General features: G+C 41.8%; 1 long non-coding RNA gene across 2 annotated transcripts in view; it reads left to right on the top strand.

Annotated features, from left to right (window-relative positions):
• LOC309632398 overlaps positions 1-19,200 on the top strand; it is a 103,909-nt gene that overhangs the window by 49,520 nt on the left and 35,189 nt on the right. Inside the window, exon 2 of one of the 2 annotated variants that reach the window (XR_014246886.1) lies at positions 18,779-18,882. The exons of the other annotated variant lie outside the window; for it this stretch is intronic. This is a non-coding gene — a long non-coding RNA (uncharacterized lncRNA). The remainder of the gene's footprint in view (positions 1-18,778; positions 18,883-19,200) is intronic. 2 annotated transcript variants of the gene reach the window in all.

Below are 19,200 nucleotides of genomic sequence, written 5' to 3'. Positions count from 1 at the left end.
CCGTCATGATACTAAGTTAGGTGCTTAAAGAATGTACGGACAAAAAAATAAATAATTAAAAATAAAAATAGGGGACTTCCCTCATGATCCAGTGGTAAAGAATATGCCTTCCAATGCAGGGGACACAGGTTTGATTCCTGGTCGGGGAACTAAGATCCCACATGCCACTTGGCCAAAATATAAATAAATAAATAAATGAAAAAAGTATAAAAAAAATAAAAAATTAAAATTAAAAGTACTTTTTAGGCAATTGAAAAAAAAAAGCATTGGCACTATTTGTAATCAATCTTAGATTACTTAACCTCTCTGAAAAACAATTATCTATAAAATAAAGATAATTTCCTACCTTGTATTTCTTGTAAGAAATAAATGAGGTGGTGCACTTGAAATATATACATTGTACATAATAAGCACTCAGTAAATGTCATTTCAAAGTGATAGAAAAAGAATGTATGGTCATTTAAATGAAAGATTTGAAGAAAATTAATGAAAATTACTTCAGAGAACCAAAGGAAAGGTCTACTCTAATATTTTGACCTCCAGTTTGTACAGTATCTCTTCTAACAGATACTTTTCCTCTCAGTGTTGATGAGAAGTCAACAAATAAGTCAGTCAACAGACATTTACTGCACACTCAAGTGTGCAGTAAGTACTGCACACTCTTCTAGATACTAGGATCCAGCTGGAAGAAAATGTCCTCCACTGTATTTCAAAAACAATTCTGCTATTATCATTATCAAAAACAAAATAAACACACACAAAAAACAACTTACATGACTTACGTGGGGAGGAAAAGTTCGTGTTGTCCTTTCTAATCTCACGTAAATCTACGCCGCTTTTTTTTTTTTTTTTAAGCACTTTATTTATTTATTTATTTATGGCTGTGTTGGGTCTTCGTTTCTGTGCGAGGGCTTTCTCTAGTGTGGCAAGCGGGGGCCACTCTTCATTGCGGTGCGCGGGCCTCTCACTATCGCGGCCTCTCTTGTTGCGGAGCACAGGCTCCAGATGCGCAGGCTCAGTAATTGTGGCTCACGGGCCCAGTTGCTCCGCGGCATGTGGGATCTTCCCAGACCAGGGCTCGAACCCGTGTCCCCTGCATTGGCAGGCGGATTCTCAACCACTGCGCCACCAGGGAAGCCCTACGCCACTTTTATAGTGCTGGCTTGGTTAATTGTAATGAGATCAGATACGTCATAGATAATGGGATAAATAAGACGAGATTTATGGTAAACCCAGTTGTCCATAACAAATGTACAATGAGTAAATTCAATTTTCTACATACAGCAACAAGTAAAACAAGTGTCACAGTAGTCTCTAGGTTAAGGGTTATGTGTCAGTAAATCATCGCAGCTGCAATAGAATTTCACAAGAACGCTTGTGGCAAACAACCCAATTTTATGATTTGGCTTCAAACGGCCTTCACTCCAGCTTGACTAAGATTCATATTTTTTGGTATCTTCAAGACTAACTCTGGGCTTGTATTCTCAAAGCGTTTGTGATAATAATAGTATTTTCATCTTCTTGAAGTTCCTTAACCATCTTTGAAACATGTAGCCTCTGATTTCAACTATAATCTTAAGTTGAATCAAGTCTCCTAAGTTTATAATTTTCTGTTTTTACACAGACATAACACTGATGGCCAAGGTTGCTAACCTAAAGGAGCTTGCATCCTTGCAGGGGCGAGAGCTGATGAGCATGTAGCTAAATCCATCATTCCGGGGGGCAGTGCCTCCACCACATCAGGTTTTCTCTCTCTCTCTCCAACCCTAGATCCTTTGGCTTCCAAGGAGAATATTCAAAGTACCACTCTATTTAACACCTGCTGTGGTACAGGCAACAGCTGTTCTTACAGGCATCTACGGACCCTGGCTGGCTTTGTTAGCACAAGTTCGTGTGCCCGACGCACAGTGAGGCCAAACAAATCAAAACGTTGGAGTTTGGAGCAGAGAAATGTTTATTGCAGGACAATGCAGGAGATGGGTGGCTCATGCCCTAAAAAGCCCCAAGCTCCCCGAAGGGTTTTGACAAAGCATTTTTTAAAAAAATAAATTTATTTATTTTATTTATTTATTTTTGGCTGTTGTTGGGTCTTTGTTGCTGTGCACGAACTTTCTCTAGTTGCGGCGAGCGGGGCTACTCTTCGTTGCAATGCGCGGGCTTTTCATTGCGGTGGCTTCTCTCGTTGCGGAGCACAGGCTCTAGGCGCGTGGGCTTCAGTAGTTGTGGCACGAGGGCTCAGTAGTGTGGCTCGAGGGCTCTAGAGTGCAGGCTTAGTAGTTGTGGCGCACAGGCTTAGTTGCTCCGCGGCATGTGAGATCTTCCCGGACCAGGGCTCGAACCCGTGTCCCCTGCATTGGCAGGCGGATTCTTAACCCCTGCGCCACCAGGGTAGCCCTTCCCTTCCCTATTAATAGGAACACTTTGTCAGGCTAGAAAGCTTTTTCATCACCTCTTTAATATGGGAAGAATTTCTCCCTTCCCATCTCCTTTACATCGTCTTACATCTGCTTCTCAACCCTGGCAATGAGCTTCCCGCCGCCATCTCTCTACTGACACCACCTCTGCTAAGGCCGTCAGCAAACTTGGAATCCCAACAACTCTTTCAGTCTGTTTCACTGGGCCTCCCTACAGCATTGTTGCATTTTCCCTCCTAGAAACAGCTCGTTTGGCTTCTGTGACATAACCCCTGCCCCTCACCACACTCTGATTTCCTCTCCCAACCCTCTGGTGTTTCTGTCTCCCTTAATGCTGGCCTTCCTCCAGGTTCCAGCCTGAGAAATGGAATATTTCCTGCCATGTCAGTAAACAGAGGAGGTCACAGTCATCAGTGTGTGCAGCCCTCCAGCGTGAGCTGGTGAGCCCTGAGGGACCTCAGGAAAGAAAGAATACCTGCCATCTAGCAGCCATCAGACTGCAGCCACTCCCCACGGTGAGCCCTGAGGAAACTCAGGATATGAAAATACAGGATACTGGCCCCAGAGAGCTGAGGTGCATATCAAAGGAATGATTTCAGTGAGCGCAGACTCTTGCATCTTCCCACACACACAAAAGCACTACATTCCTTAACTTGGGATTTCTGGTTTTCTTTAATTTACAATAATCCTTTGATGTTCCCAACTACCTGCCCTTTACTGCAAAACGTCTGTGTAACCTGGCTCCCCACCCCCATTGCCTCCTCAGAGCAGTTCTCTCAGGGTTACTTGAGATGCTGCCTTCCGGGCTTGAAGTCCTAAAAATTCCCACCAAATAAAACGTAACTCTCAACTTCTAGTTTGTGAATAATTTTTTAAGTCCACAAGCCTTTCCCAGCTTCTCAGTCTACACACAACCTGGAGTGATGGCATCCACTCCATGGCAGTGGCTGATACCCACGTGCTCTGGCTCCCAAGTCAAGATCTTCAGCCTAGACCTTTGTAACCACCCATTAGACTGGGGACTGGAGGCAGGGACCATATATTATTCATGTTTGCATCCCCCGTACCTAGCAGGTGCTTAATACATGTCTGAATGAATGAATAAATTAGTGAATGCTTGCTAGTGAGACCAGGTTACATATTATTAAGTTGGAATGCTCAACCATGTATGAAGTACTTTGTACAGAGGGGAAAATACAGCGGTTCCTGCTAGAGTGGCTTTTAGTCATCCCATTTAACTGTTCATCAGAGAGGGGAAGTCTTACATGTGAGAAAAACGAAAACAAAACAAATAAAAAACACAACAGACCAACTCCATTTCACATGGAGATCAGAATAAACACTGCAGATTTTCATTAGAAACTCTCTGAAACCACCCTCTGGCATCTTCTGTTCTGGGTGGTTCTGAAAAACAATTTGCTTTAGCAGTTTGGTGAATAAAGGCCAAGAAATGTAGAATTGCTTTAAACATTTTTTCTATTCTTTCGGTTACAGTTGATGACAGCTTCAAATTTTCTTAGACTGACGTATATAAAATTGGATGACATTTCTTTGTTGTGCAACTAATAAACTCTTTCATCTGTTTTGAATATATTTTCCCCTTGAAGTCTGAATACATGCCTAGGCTCTGTCTAAACACAAATTGTTTGAACAAAGAGGAAAAAGATCTAATTTAAGAAATCATTGTCCCTGAATGGCACTAAAATCTCGTTTGTTTGAATTTCTTCACTTTTCTTTTCCCAAACAATTGTTTAGTACAAAAAAAAAAAAAAATCGGGAATTTAATTGAATGAATGCAATATCATTTAAGTAATAACATTCTCTTAGGCTGTATAATAGGTCAACTAGAATTCTACTCTGCTGCTAATATTTTCAGCTCAGTCAGTATTCTGATTCCAATTTTGTTACTGGCTAAGCAAGACGTCAGGTGGTATCCAGTCACACCCCGCACTTTTTAAAGTGAAACTGGGAAATCTGAAATTCTTTTGAGGAAGTTGGTAGCAGCATGAGTTGCCTTTCTTGGAGGTTAGGAGAAACATCAAAAGTGAAGAGAGAGGGTGTCGGGTGGAGAAATAGTGATGCCCAGAGAGAGGGCAGAGTTCTACAGGCTGCAGGAATGAGCAAGGAGCCTGGGAGTCCCTGCAAGAGGAGCGAGTTCCTTTAACATTGGAGCACAGTTCTCGGGGTGTGGTCCCCAACCAGCAGCAGCGGCGCCTGGGAGCTCATTAGAAATGCAGATTCTAGGGCTTCCCTGGTGGCGCAGTGGTTGAGAATCTGCCTGCTAATGCAGGGGACACGGGTTCGAGCCCTGGTCTGGGAAGATCCCACATGCCACGGAGCGGCTGGGCCCGTGAGCCACAACTACTGAGCCTGCGCATCTGGAGCCTGTGCCCCGCAACGGGAGGGGCCGCGATAGTGAAAGGCCCGCGCACCGCGATGAAGAGCGGTCCCCGCACCGCGATGAAGAGTGGCCCCCGCTTGCCGCAACTAGAGAAAGCCCTCGCACGAACTGAAGACCCAACACAGCCAAAAATAAATATAAATAAATAAAGTAGCTATAAAATTAAAAAAAAAAAAAAGAAATGCAGATTCTAGGCCCTTACCCCAGACCATCAGAAACTCTGGGGTCAGGGCCCAGCCATCTGGGTTTTAACAAGCCCCCCATGATTCGGAAGCACACTCAGGTTTGACACCTGATTTAGAGGGAGGTGGAACACCGCTGTGCACGTGAAAAGGTTCTATTAAGAACATCATTACTGACATTTTTCTTTAATGTATTTTAGGCGATACTGCACAGGCGATATATTTTTCTAAAGCAAACCAATTTATCTGGCTTTTTTTTTTCTCATGGTTAGTATGGGGAGACAAGTGACATCGTCTACCATGATTGGGTGCTAAATAGGATACATTTTAAGGATGGGTGTAGAGGGAACATTCTCAAGTCTCAGTATGGTTCATTAGCCAGAGAAACATGATAGGCTGTCTTCTTGCTAAAATTATACAAGTCATTATCAAATTTTCACATCATTTGTATATAGATAGTATTTTCATTCAATTGGCATTGCAAACAAAAAAAAATCAAATTTTGGGTAGTATATAATTTTATTTTATCGTTTGCCATTAACTGAGCTAAACTTATTTTTATTTTAACTTTCCTTTTTTTTTTTCAAGCTTTTCCTTCTGTGTTCGTGCTTGGGGTGTTAATAGCATGTCAAACTAATTGCACTTCTCATGGTCTAATTCTATTCACTGTCATTTTTGGCAGTAAAATTCTGCGCTTGGCATGCTCTCACACTGACACCGGCTTGCTAAATTAGCTGAGCAGAATCTCAGAATGCTAGAATAAATCCAGGCAGAAAAAAATCCAAAAATATCATCAAGGATCATATAGGACATTTAAGAATTCTGGTCGGCTTACGTGTCCATTCCAGGGAAAGCTTGTTCTGTTGATCTCACCCTTGCCACTCTGGTTTTATTGATGATGTTTGCTTTCAGCATGTATGTTAATGTATTAGTGAAGGGCTCTGTGGGCTGCACACGACATGACAGAAAGCCAACTCAAACTGATTTCTGCAAAAGGAGGCTATATTGCCTCTCATAACTGAAAAGACCAGGAAGGTTCTGACTTCAGGCATGGCTGGCTCCAGGGACTCAAATGGTTTTGTGTCAGGCAGTCTCTAAAGTGGTTCCCAGTGATTCTTGCCTCCTGGTATTCTTGCCCTGTGTAATCCCCTTCTCTTGAGTGTGAGGTTGGACCTGGAGACTTGCTTCTAACAAATAGAATATGGCAAAAGTGACAGGATGCCATTTCCCAGATTGGGGCACAAAAGGGCTGACTTCTGTCTTGTTTGCTGTTGGTCACTCGTGCTTTCCCAGAGTGCTCCAACTGGGGCAGTCAAGCTGCCGTGTTGTGAGTAGCACTGTGGGGTGGCCCAGGTGGCAAGAAATGGATGTTTCCAGCCCTCAGCTAGCAAGAACCTGAGGCCTGCCAACGGCTGTGTGAGTGAGCTTGGAAGTGGGTCCTCTGAGACTGGTGGACGGCCATGTAAGTGGAGCCCTTCCCCCAGGGGGGCCTTGAGAAGACTGTAGTCCTGGTCAATATCTTGACTGCAGCCTTGTGAGATCCCGAGTCAGAACCACCCAGCTAAGCACCCCTGCATTCCTGACCCACAGCTACTGTGAGATGATAAACGCGTGTTGGGGTAATTGTTACACAGCAATAGATAACAAGTACAGATGTCACTCACCCTAGGAATCTCTCTTCAACCCCAAGCAATGCTCTCCTCTGTGAGTGAGGCCTTTGTTACCAAGCAGACCTTCCTCATGAGGTGGCAGAATGGCAGCTGGTAGCTCCAGGCTCATAGCCCAGCTCCCTCAAAGGGTAAGTGACTTTCTCCCTTGCAGTGGATAAAGGAAAATCCCTGGGATTCAGTCTCATGAACCTGACTTAAGTTGCTTCTTGCCGGAGCATTTAGCATTCATGTTTCTTATGCTGCTCCCTCCGGTGGTTTGGAAATATCTGAATAGTAGTTGTACCTGGAGGGTTCAGCTCCCCACTTTGAGCCTCTCTGAGTTCTTACTTAGGCCAAAGTGACCCTAGAGTTCTGTCGGCTCGTTCTTGGCCATAGGTGAACCTTGACTAAAGTCTAGGTGGTGGGACAGAGTGGGCACAGATGACTGAGATGAGGCAGCGGTCAGTGTCTCCAGAAGATGTCAGGTTATTTATTGACTGTGATCTATGAATAGTCATTATATGACTATTAAGGTGGTCATAGTTTTCATCTTCTATCTTCATGACCGGCTGTTGATTAGTTTATAGCAGCCTTCTGGGCCAAGTGATTGGTTCTACTCCAGAAATCATACCACATAGGCATGTGCCACGTGTTGAGAGTGTCTGCTCTAGGAGTTCTCTTCCCAGTGTCCTCACTGCTGGACCACTCTCCAGCTTGGCCTGTCTCTGGCCACCCTCCAGTTGGAAGTGGTAGGATGTCACAGGCAAGGGCCAGGGCTTTACATTTAGAGACCTGGGCTTGAGTCCTGGCTTGACTTTTTACAAGCTGTGCAGACTTGACCTCTCTGAGCTGTAGTTTCTAAAATGGGGATTTTAGTACCTGCCTCATAATATAACTATTAAGTGGCACAAAACTTACTCTATTGTGAGTGTGTGTGTGTGTAGTCAGTCCCTGGAACATAGTAAATGCCTCATAAATCATCAATAGAAATATCATTTCAGTGTTCTTCTTCAAATGCAGAAACCAAATCTGAACTTGGCACTTCATATAATAATCTAATTAATCAGCTCACCCTCTTCTGAACTCTTCTAACAGTATAGCTTAGTCTGCAATACAGACTTTGAGGTGGGGGCATTGCCACATCATGCCATTGACTCAAAGTGATCTTATAATGAACAAAACCCCTCCCACTTCCGTTTTACATGAACTGCTGATAAACCACATCCTTACTATTCTGAACTCAACCATTGAACACTGATGCCTCTAACATTCTGCTTTGTCACTTGTGCACACATCCATGTTATCTGTCCAGTGTTTTTGAATCTTTTTCTTTGTCCAGCAAATCAGTTGGATGTGCAGTGTGTTGAAGAGTTTATCCACTGGGTGAGCAGGCCATCCATCCTGTCCCCCAAGATGTTGAGAGAGCCCATTCTAGATCCCCTTCGGCTGAGTAATCAACCTGAACTCTTTGTTTATTTATCTGGCTGTGGATGCTCCTAATTTTTCTAATTGTCAACCCACATGGCTTCATACAGTCCAGCTGGATGCCATAAAAGCCTTTTTCAAGTACTTTCTTAAAATTCATAGTCTGTGTGTGATCTATACATTATTATACCTTTATCAAAAAAGAAAATGAAAGGTTTTGTTACTTCCATATCGTAGCTGTATCTCTATCAGGCAGAAGCCCCAAGAGGCAGGTTCCTTTATAACTTGTAAATTATACTATTGCTAACGTGTAAGAGTTCCTGCTATTCCATATTTTTGCCAACACTTGATATTATCAGAAGTAACTTTGTCAATTTTCTGAGGGTTAAATTGTATCTTATGGTTTTTATAATTAGAAACCCCCAATTACTACTGAGATTGAGCATGTTTCCATATTTATTGACAGTTTGGGTTATGGTTTTCTTTGCCAGTTTGTACTATTTGATCATTTTTCTGAACTTTGATTTTTTAAATTTAATAATATATCTCAGACCTTTCTATACACGTGCATGTGTAGAGTGTGTCAACAAAAAAATCAAATAATAGTCAAGCTAAGAAGAAAGAAAAGAGAATTTTATTTGAGCCAAACTGAGGATTACAACCCAGGAAGCAGATTCTCAGAAGTTCTGAGAACTGCTCTATTGATCAGGAGTTAGAGATGCAGTTTTATACATTTTTGAGACAAAGAATTTATGTGTCATATTGACAGGTTAGCACTGTGCACACAGGTCCTCAAAGATTTTTTTTTTTTTTTGTCAGTTATGTATGTATAGATCAAGCCTTTGGTCAATGCGACCCCTTGTATGAGATGAAAAAGAAATATTAATCTTAGAATTACAATGCTGGCATCTGAAGAAAGGGACCAATTTTTCTCAAAGGTTGACTTCATCCTCCTGCTTTGAGGAGGTCTGGTTAATGTATAATGTAGATGTATTATACATTGCACATTGGGAAAGGCCTACCACAAAGGGCGTATGTCATTTATTCTTTTCTTTCTCTCTTAGTTTTATTGTCCTACCATAGAAAAATTTATGATTTTTCCTCATCATCTTCCCCCTTTTGATCATAAATCTTTTCATATAAAGCATTAGGTGATCAACTATTTGGTCCCTCGATGCCGGGGTGGTTGCTTACCTGCCCCAGATCATGTCCCTCAGCACTGGGCCTTGATAGCCCAACTCTTTCTTTCCTTTTCGGGGGCTATGTTAGTAGAATGCTTGGCAAGGACTTATAGTCAATTCTACATGTCCAGTTGTATCTTATATGTGCATTGTGCATGTCTAGTATCTTATATAGAATTATAGATGTGATGAGCAGTTTCAATTCATTTAAGCATTATATATATCATAGTAAATTAATCAAATGCAGTAAACAAGCATATAAATATATTGATGGAGAAAAATTTTATAGATTGTACATTTGATCAGTCATCTCAGTTTGTTGTACAGTCATTGTATGTGTGCTTTTGACACGTGTGCTTTTAAAGCAAGCAGTGATAAATGTCATGAGTAATTTGATAGCCAGGAAATGGATGACAACACATATTATACACATATTATGAAAATAACGATTGTCTGTAAAGCAGAGAGGAAAAAGTTGCCTAGTCCTGAGGGGAGCCAACTAAACAGGTCATTTAAAAGGGCAGTCTTGGGCTTCCCTGGTGGCGCAGTGGTTGAGAATCTGCCTTCCAATGCAGGGGACACGGGTTCGAGCCCTGGTCTGGGAAGATCCCACATGCCGCGGAGCAACTAGGCCCGTGCGCCACAACTACTGAACCTGCGCGTCTGGAGCTTGTGCTCCGCAACAAGAGAGGCCATGATAGTGAGAGGGGCCCGTGCACCGCGATGAAGAGGGGCCCCCACTTGCCGCAACTAGAGAAAGCCCTCGCACAGAGATGAAGACCCAGCACAGCCAAAAATAAATAAATAAGTAAATAAAAAATAAAAATAAAGGAATTCCTTAAAAAAAAATAATAAAATAAAAGGGCAGTCTTTTTTACATCTTGTAACCATTTTGCTTTTTGGAAAATTTTTTCCAGGCATGTCTAAACCTCTCCAGAGGTGTTGACAGAAGTGCAACAAGTAGTGTGAGCAGTAGCACAAAGTCGTGTGGCCAGTAGAAAATCTAAGGCAATTCTGTTATCTAATACTACTTGGGCTAAGGAATTTAGGGATTTCTGCTGTGCTGCAGTGCTTTTTTGTGGTTTCTTCAGCCATTTGACCAATGGTGGCTGATAGATTTCTAAGCATATCCCTGTTTACATATACTCCTGTGCTAGGAACCAAGATTCCCCAAAGACTTTGCCACCAGGTATTTTGGTATCTTGCTAGCATGGATCTCTTGACCCTTTAATGGGGAGAAAAAGGAGGTCCATCTGTCTCTTGGTATATAGACAGTGGGGTAACATAATGTCCCAATAGCATAAACCTTCTACTTGCCAGCTATTTAGACATTTATGTGCCCATCATTGGTAAAATGAGTTAGTTCCAACACCACATACGAAGACAAAACCTCAGGTAGCACAAGTGATTCCTCCCAGAGTGCTTTCATTGATAGCTTCCTTAATGGGAAATTTTGTTAACATAGTATTAAACCATGGGTATTTCTTTTGCAGGCTTTCCAAAAGCTGTCTGTATGATATTTGAGGGGTTGCTGGCATAAGTGACTTGTATTTTTTTAATTTAATACATCTGTTAATCAAGTAAGGGACAGAGCGAGGGGGTTCTAGGGTAAGTTGTATCTGGTCTCTAAGAATCGAGGGTAGTGTCAGACAGGGAAGGATATACTAATGTGTTGGAAATTTGAACCTGAAAGGTTAGGCCAGAAGGAGGTTGATCTGAGTAAGTGGTAACATTAGGAACATCTGAAAAGTCAGTGACAGGAATTACAGGGGGTTTAAATTGGCCTTGTATTGACCAAGGAATTTGGTGACAGATCCAACAATCAGTTAAATTGCCCCCAGCAGCTGTACTTTGTGATAGTTTTGCCAAAGAGTTTTCTTTCCATCCTAAACATTGGCACAAAATCATGGCTAGAAATAGAACAATAACTTTCAATTTTGATAGACATTTTGATAGATAGTTTGAACTAGTAAGATAAGTCTTACAGGCCTGACCTCAACTCTTGGGTTAGCTGTCTACCACTGCTGTCATCTTCTTGGTGACAAGGCTTGGTGGGGCCTTTCTTAGTTGGTGGAAGCCGGGTTAGAAACTCAGAAATAGGAGTTGCAGTCCATTCATGAGGGAGGCCTTTTTGAGGTGAGAAATGTGAATCCAAGAGCTTACTCCTTTAAGTTTTGCAACACAGGGATTTGTTAATAATACCTGATATAGTCCTTTCCAACGTGCTTGTAAACAGTCCTTTATTTTGTCTTTTCCAATGGACAAAATCTCCAGGTTGTAACTCATGGTCCTTAAGGTCTTTTTCTCCTGGGAGCTCATTGTGGAAGGAATCAGTTACTAATTTTTCATTGTCTTTAAGCGCTTTGATGAGTCCCTGACAGTAATGTAGAATATCACCTTTAAGAATCGTTGGTTCATACATTCCTTCATCTAGATGCATAAGTCACCCAGTAATTATTTCAAAAGGAGGCAATTAATGTTTACTGAAGGAGGTAGACCTAAGGTTGAGGAGTACCAAGGGCAGAGATTTTGGCCGTGGAAGATTAAAAGCCTCTGAAAATTTAGCCAGTTGTGTATTTTTTTTAAATTAATTAATTAATTTATTATTTATGTTTGGCTGTGTTGGGTCTTCGCTGTTGTGCATGGGCTTTCTCTAGTTGCGGTGAGCGGGGACTACTCTTCGTTGCAGTGCGTGGGCTTCTCATTGCAGTGGCTTCTCTTGTTGCGGAGCATGGGCTCTAGGTGCCTGGGCTTCAGTAGTTGCAGCACACGGGCTCAGTAGTTGTGGCTCATGGGCTCTAGAGTGCAGGCTCAGTAGTTGTGGCGCATGGGCTTAGCCCCATGGCATGTGGGGTCTTCCCAGACCAGGGCTCGAACCCGTGTCCCCTACATTGGCAGGTGGATTCTTAACCACTGCGCCACCAGGGAAGTCCCCCAGTTGTGTTTTAATTGTGCTATTAGTCCTTTCTATTAATCCTGAGGGCTGAGGGGAATAGGCACAGTGAAAATGCTGCATTACTGGCCAAATCTTTCAAGTGGATTTAATGACCTGTCCAGTAAAATAGGTACCCTGGTCACTATGCAACTCAAAGGAATTCCTCAAACTGGAATTATTCTTTCCAGTAGTAATTTGCCTACTGTTAAGGTCATTGCTCTTCTGCAAGGAAATGCTTCCACCCAGTGTGAAAACAGGCATACCATTACCAGGATGTATTTGTAGCCTTGAGAGGAAGGCACCTGGATAAAGTCCAGTTGCCAAACTTCAAAGGGTCCCTTTAGGAGGGGAAAGTGGCCTTGAGAGCCATGAAGGGGTTTACCAGGCTTATGTTTGGGGTAGATAAAACATGGTCATAAATCTTATGAGCTATAGTGGGAGAGGGTTTCCAGATACGTTGTTTTCCCCATAGTACCATTTTTTCCAGGGGCTCCGGGAATGTACCTGTTGCAGTTACGGTAATTGAGCACTTAAGGTACCATAAGCCTCGTATTTGGTCTGAACCATATTTGTGAGATGGGATCAAAAAAATCCCCCTTTTTCCTTCCAGGCCTGCTTTTCATTTTCTGAAGCTGATTCTTGTGCCTACAAAGGAAATTTCTGGACAGTTTCATCAGAGTTATGGTTGAGCAGAGGATATTCTCAGTATTGGGAGGGAAGAAGACTTAAGGCAGCTCGTTTAGCTTCAGCATCAACCCGTCGATTCCCTTTGGCTTCTGTTTAATCAGATTTGGAATGTTCGGGTATTTTAATGATGTACAGCTGTTTGGACAATTGAATGGAGTCTAATAGTTTTGAGATTAGCTGTCCATTCGTTATTGGCTGGCCAGAAGAGATAGGAAATCCTCTCTGTTTCCATAGCATTCCAAAAACATGAGCCACTGTGAAGGCATAGTGGCTATCAGTATAAATATTGGCTCTTTGATCTTTGGTAATTGACAAGCCCTAATCCATGCAATCAATTCAGCTTGTTGGGCTGATTTGATGTCTGGTGAATAAGAATTTTCAAGTACTTCTACTATAGATGTTATTGCATATAGAACAGATAATGTCCCTGGTCATCCTTTAAAAAGGATCCATCTGTAAACCAAATTAAATCAGGATTATCAATGGGAACTTCTTGTAAATCAGTCCTAGGAGTGAGAAGATAGTCAGCATGGGGCAGTCATGGTTGTTGTCATCTTGAGGTGCTGGAAACAAAGTTTTGGGGTTAAGACTCTTACATCCAGCCAAAGTAATATTGGGTGAAAAGAGTAACAGTACTTCATAAGAGGCCAAGTGACTCATAGAAGAGTGTTGAGTATGATGAGAATTTGAGAGATTCAACTGAGTGAGGAACATAAATAGTCAGAGGGGACTTCATTACAAGTTCTTCAGTAGCTTTGCGTAAGAGAGTGTCACTGAAACAAACCTCATACAAGGTGGGAACCCTCTTGCCACCGAATCTAGCTGCTGACTGTAATATCCAGTGGGTCAATGCTGGTCACCATGCCTCTGAGTTAATATACCCAGGCTGTTTCCTCTATCTTCATGCACAAAGGGGAAAATTGGTAGTTTATAGTTAGGATGGCCTAATGCTAAAGCCTAGGATAATGCAGATTCTAAAGCATTTATAACCTTTCTCCTTCTGTCGTCTATTCAGTTGGGTCTGGCTGGTCAGACTAAAGTAATGCATAGAGAGGTTGGGCAGTGCAGGAAAAACTAGGTACTCAATTCCCACAATTGAGTTAGACCTACAATCTGGTTAGACCTACAAATCCTCTTAGTTGTTTTTTTGTTTTGGGGAGTGAGAAAGCTAGGATTCCCTTAATTTTTTCAGAATCAATCAATAATCCTTCCTTAGATATTAAATGACCAGATTATCTCACAATTGGTAAGCAGAATTGTAGTTTGTTTTTGGACACCTTATGCCCTTTAGAAGCTAATTGTTGCAGTAGATGGATAGTGTCTCTTTGGCAGTCCTGTTCAGTTCTAGGACACAAAAGTAAACCATCTATGTATTGAATTAAAGCAAAGCCGTTAGGAAAGTATACATCAGCCAAATCAGCTTTAAGTATTTAAGAAAAATAAGTAGGGCTTTCTGTATAGCCTTGTGGCATACCCACCCAGGTGTACTGACGATCAACCCATGTGAAGAGGTACTGGCTTTCTTTTTCTACTGGAATACTAAAGAATGCACTACATAGGTCTATTACTGAGAAGTAACAGGTGTCTGCTGGAATGGCTGAGAGCAGAGTGTGAGGATTAGTAGGAACCACAGGGTGGCAAAGAATCACAATATTGTTTATAGCTCCAAGGTCCTGAACAAACCTGCAGTCTTTTCCATTTGTCTTTCTTACCAGTAAAATGGGAATATTACAAGAACTGGTACAAGGAATTATAAATCCTTTCTTAAGGAATTCCTGAATATTAGGTCTTACTCCATTGAATGTCTCTGGTCTGAGTGGGTATTGTCGGATATTGGGTAGAGGCTGGGAATTATCAGTAGTTACTTTAATAGGAGTAGCCATTTTAAGTTTCCCAGTATCTGAGGAAGAAGATGATCACAATTTCTCAGGCACTTGTAATAGTAAATCATTAATTTACTCTTGATTTGTTTGAATTTTTGTTTTCATAACCATTTTTTTCACTATTTATGTTCCAATCTACAGCTATATCTTCTAAATCTAAAGTCATTTCACCTTTAGGTAAAAAGGCAGTATGGGCGTTATATGCCTCTAAAAGGTCTCGTCCTATCAGATGAGTTAGAGCACATTTTACGAAAAAGGAATACATGTCTTCCTGCAGTAGTTCCTAGCTGAAAAGTTATTGGCTCTGATTAAAAAACTCTGCATAGTATATTTGCCTTTCTATCTCACTTACTTCACTTAGTATGATAATCTCTAGGTCCATCAATGTTGCTGCAAATGACATTATTTCATTCTTTTCTATGGCTGAGTAATATCCCATTGTATATATGTACCACATGTTCTTTATCCATTCATCCATTTACGACATTTGGTGAAAGACAAGTATCATATGATATCACTTATATGTGGAATCTAAAAAAAATGATACAAATGGACTTATTTACAGAACAGAAATAGAGTCACAGACATAGAAAACAAACTTATGGTTACCAAAGGGGAAAGGAGGGAAGAGGGATAAATTAGGAATTTGGAATTAACAGATATATACTACTATATATATAATAGATAAACAACAAGGACCTACTGTATAGCACAGGGAACTATATTCAATATCTTGTAATAACCTATAATGGAAAAGAATCTGAAAAAGAATATATATATGTATATATGTATATGTATAACCAAATCACTTTGCTGTATACTTTTAACATTGTAAATTAACTATACTTCAATAAAAATAAATGTTCTTTAAATCATCTGTAGAAAAAAAACTGCATAAGTAAATTTGAAACGCCTGCCATTTGAATTGATTGTTTATTCTGAGGCACAGGGCAGTGAATAAGGGTAAGGTTAAGAACAGACAATGTAGCCCCCTTGTCTACAGGGTCTTAGTAGTTTCCTCTCCGATTATTTCAATTTCCCCTAAGGTATTTGTGAGGAGGAGGGGAAATGCCCTCTTGTAATCCTTGGAGCAACCCATCCCTTTGTAATTTTACCTTGTTCTAAGTCTCGCTTGAATTTGTGGCAATCTCTTTTAAGATGTCCAGATTTTTGGGGCTTCCTTGGTGGCGCAGTGGTTGAGAATCTGCCTGCCAATGCAGGGGACACGGGTTCGAGCCCTGGTCCAGGAAGATCCCACATGCTGCGGAGCAACTAAGCCCGTGCGCCACAACTACTGAGCCTGCGCTCTAGAGCCTGCGAGCCACAACTACTGAGCCTGCGAGCCACAACTACTGAGCCCATGTGCCTAGAGCCCAAGCTCCGCAACGAGAGGCCACCGCAATGAGAAGCCCGTGCACCGCAAGGAAGAGTAGCCCCCACTCGCCACAACTAGAGAGAGAAAAGCCCGAGCGCAGTAATGAAGACCCAATGCAGCCATAAATAAATAAATAAATAAATAAATAAATTTATTACAAAAAAAAAAAGTCTAGATTTTTTGGGCTTCCCTGGTGGCGCAGTGGTTGAGAATCTGCCTGCCAATGCAGGGGACATGGGTTCGAGCCCTGGTCCGGGAGGATCCCACATGCTGCGGAGCAACTAAGCCCATGCGTCACAACTATTGAGCCTGCGCTCTGGAGCCCGCGAGCCACAACTACTGGAGCCCGCGAGCCACAAGTACTGAAGCCCACGCGCCTAGAGCCCGTGCTCTGCAATGAAAGAAGCCACCGCGATGAGAAGCCTGTGCACTGCAACGAACAGTAGCCTCTGCTCCCCACAACTAGAGAAAGCCCGCGCAAAGCAACAAAGACCCAACGCAGCCAAAAATAAATAAGTAAATAAATAAAAATTTTTTTTAAAGTCCAGATTTTTTGCAATAAAAGCAGGTGCGGTCATTTCGCGACTGGCTGGAATTTGGGCCGGTTAGTTTTGGAGGGCCGCCAAACTGCTATAGCTGCACATTCATAATTTTGGCAGCTTTTTCCTTCTCTCCTTTCCGTAAGGTTTTAGAAAGCAATGGCTTCCGAGGCTTTTTTCTAACTTAGCCACTGTTTCTAATCATTTTTGGTTTGTTTCTTGCAGTGAAGCCATTATTTCCTCGTCTTGAGGCTGCCAGGTACCAATTAAAATATGCCTCCCATTCTGGTTGTTTGATTTTATAGCTGGCTTTTTCTAATTGAGCACGCAAATAAATCAATTTAGGTAAATCAAAAGTGCCCCATTTTGGCTATCTCCAGGACAAGTTATCTTTGGTCAAATTTTCCTATTTGGTTAAATACTTGCAACTGTCAGTCCCATGGGTATTATACATAAACCCAGCTGGTGTTCCCATAGGTGGCTGTCTGTTCCGGAGCTGTTTGGCCTTTGAAGCACAATTTCGCATTATTAATTTGGTAGCCTGATTCAGATAAGAGATATGACCTGAACACTTTTCTAAGGGCAATGTGATGGATCGGATATGTGTTGCTTCTGAGTCTAGCTCCCCAAGGAGTTACCCTTGGGTCGATTTGACTCTCTTAGTGTCTCTGTTTCTCCTGCCCACAGTTTGAAACTGCTGTGGGTGCTTGGGGCTCCAGTGATCAGCCATTCTTATGCCCCGCTGGCAAGCGGAACTTACTTAACGGCAGTAGAGGGATTCTCTGTGGAACCATTTCCTCAGGCACTTCTGCTAGGTTCTCAATCACCTGAGAATGCCTTGTGGCCGGAAGGAGCAGATGTCCCTTTTTCTTTGGAGTTGAGTAGGCTCAGTCTCTCATTTCATTAGCACACAGTTCGTTCAGACCATATATTGGCTTGTTTTCAGTTTGAGCCAAAATTAACAGAGATTAACCACCTGTTTCCCTAGGCTTCCTGCCTAGATACCCCCTAGGTCAGGTCCCTTCCTAGGAAAATGCACTGGTGCCTTTTAAGATTCTGTCTTAAGCAAAAAAACAAAAACAAAACAAACCAACCTGCCCCCGCCCTCCCCCCAAAAAAACCCCAGCTTGAATAAAATTCAGGATGTCATTTTAAAGCAATGATGTCTGGATATCAGGAGAACTCACCAAAGCACCTGAGGAGTACTAAGGAGCTGGTGGGGCTCAAAGGGCCCGTGCTGGTGTGGAGCACGGGTTCCGGGTAGACTCCGATGTCCCCTGGTGGGTGTCTCTAATATCCTGCCGATTATGCCAGGAAAATGTAGACGAAAAATCAAATAACAGTCAAGCTGAGAAGAAAGAAAAGAGAATTTTATTCGAGTCAAACGGAGGATTATAACCCAGGCAATAGATTCTCAGAAGCTCTGAGAACTGGTCCATTGATGAGGAGTTAGAGATGCAGTTTCATACATTTTTGAGACGAAGAATTTAGTCATATTGACAGGTTAGCATTGTGCACATAGTTCATCAAAGTTATTTTTTTAAGTCAATTATGCATGTACAGAACAAGCCTTTGGTCAATGTGACCCCTTGTATAAGATGAAAAAGAAATATTAATCTTAGAATTATAATGCTGGCATCTGAAGAAAGGGACAGATTTTTCTCAAAGGTTGATTTCATCCTTCTGCTTTGAGGAGGTCTGGTTAATATATAATATAGATGCACACTGCACCTTGGGAAAGGCCCACCACAAAGGGCATGTATCATTTATTTTTTCTTTCTGTCTTAGTTTGATTGTCCTGCCATAGAAAAATTTGACTATTCCTAATCAAGTGTTTGTGTTTTGTTTATTAACAGTTGCAGAATGTCCAATTTTATGGATCGAGAATGGTTTATTTAACCACGTTCTTCTGATATTTAGGTTATTTCCCATTTTCTGTGTCGTAGTGTAAACGCTGCCCTCCTTGATGTAATTTGGTTAGTATATTCAGACAAATACTATTCTAGGAGAGAAATTGTAGATTAAAAAAAAAAGTGTGTGCATTTTATATTTCAATGAATATTGTTAAACAAAAATGTTGCACCAGTTTATACTCTTTCCCCGACAGGCCTCTCTTGTATTGTGCCCAAGAAAGCGCTGTCTGTGCTCTTCAGCTGACGAGGCCATTTGTACAACAAGCCCATAGCACCATCATCACTTCTACCTCTGCCTGTATCCTTACCTGAGTGCTTTCCATATGAGATCATCCTTTAATCCCAGCTTTCCACGTGGCTCGGGAGAGATGATATTTTTATTTAGCAAATATTTATTCTCCCTTCCTTCCTACCCTCTCCCCACACACCTTCATGGGAAGAGTATATTTTCTTAACCCACTCATGTTGAGTTGGCCATGTGACTTGTTTTGGACAATGGAATGTGAATGAATGAGACAGAGTCTCATTTCTTGTTTCTTTTGTTTTTTTCTTGTTCCCTTTGTTTTTTAAATTGAGATATAATTGACATACAACATTCTATAAATTTAAGGCGTAC

Source organism: Balaenoptera borealis (genome assembly GCF_965194805.1).
Source record: "Balaenoptera borealis genome assembly, chromosome: 7".
NCBI lineage: Eukaryota > Metazoa > Chordata > Mammalia > Artiodactyla > Balaenopteridae > Balaenoptera > Balaenoptera borealis.
The sequence above is the reverse complement of the archived record's forward strand: the minus strand, read 5'-3'. Positions and strand labels throughout refer to the sequence as shown.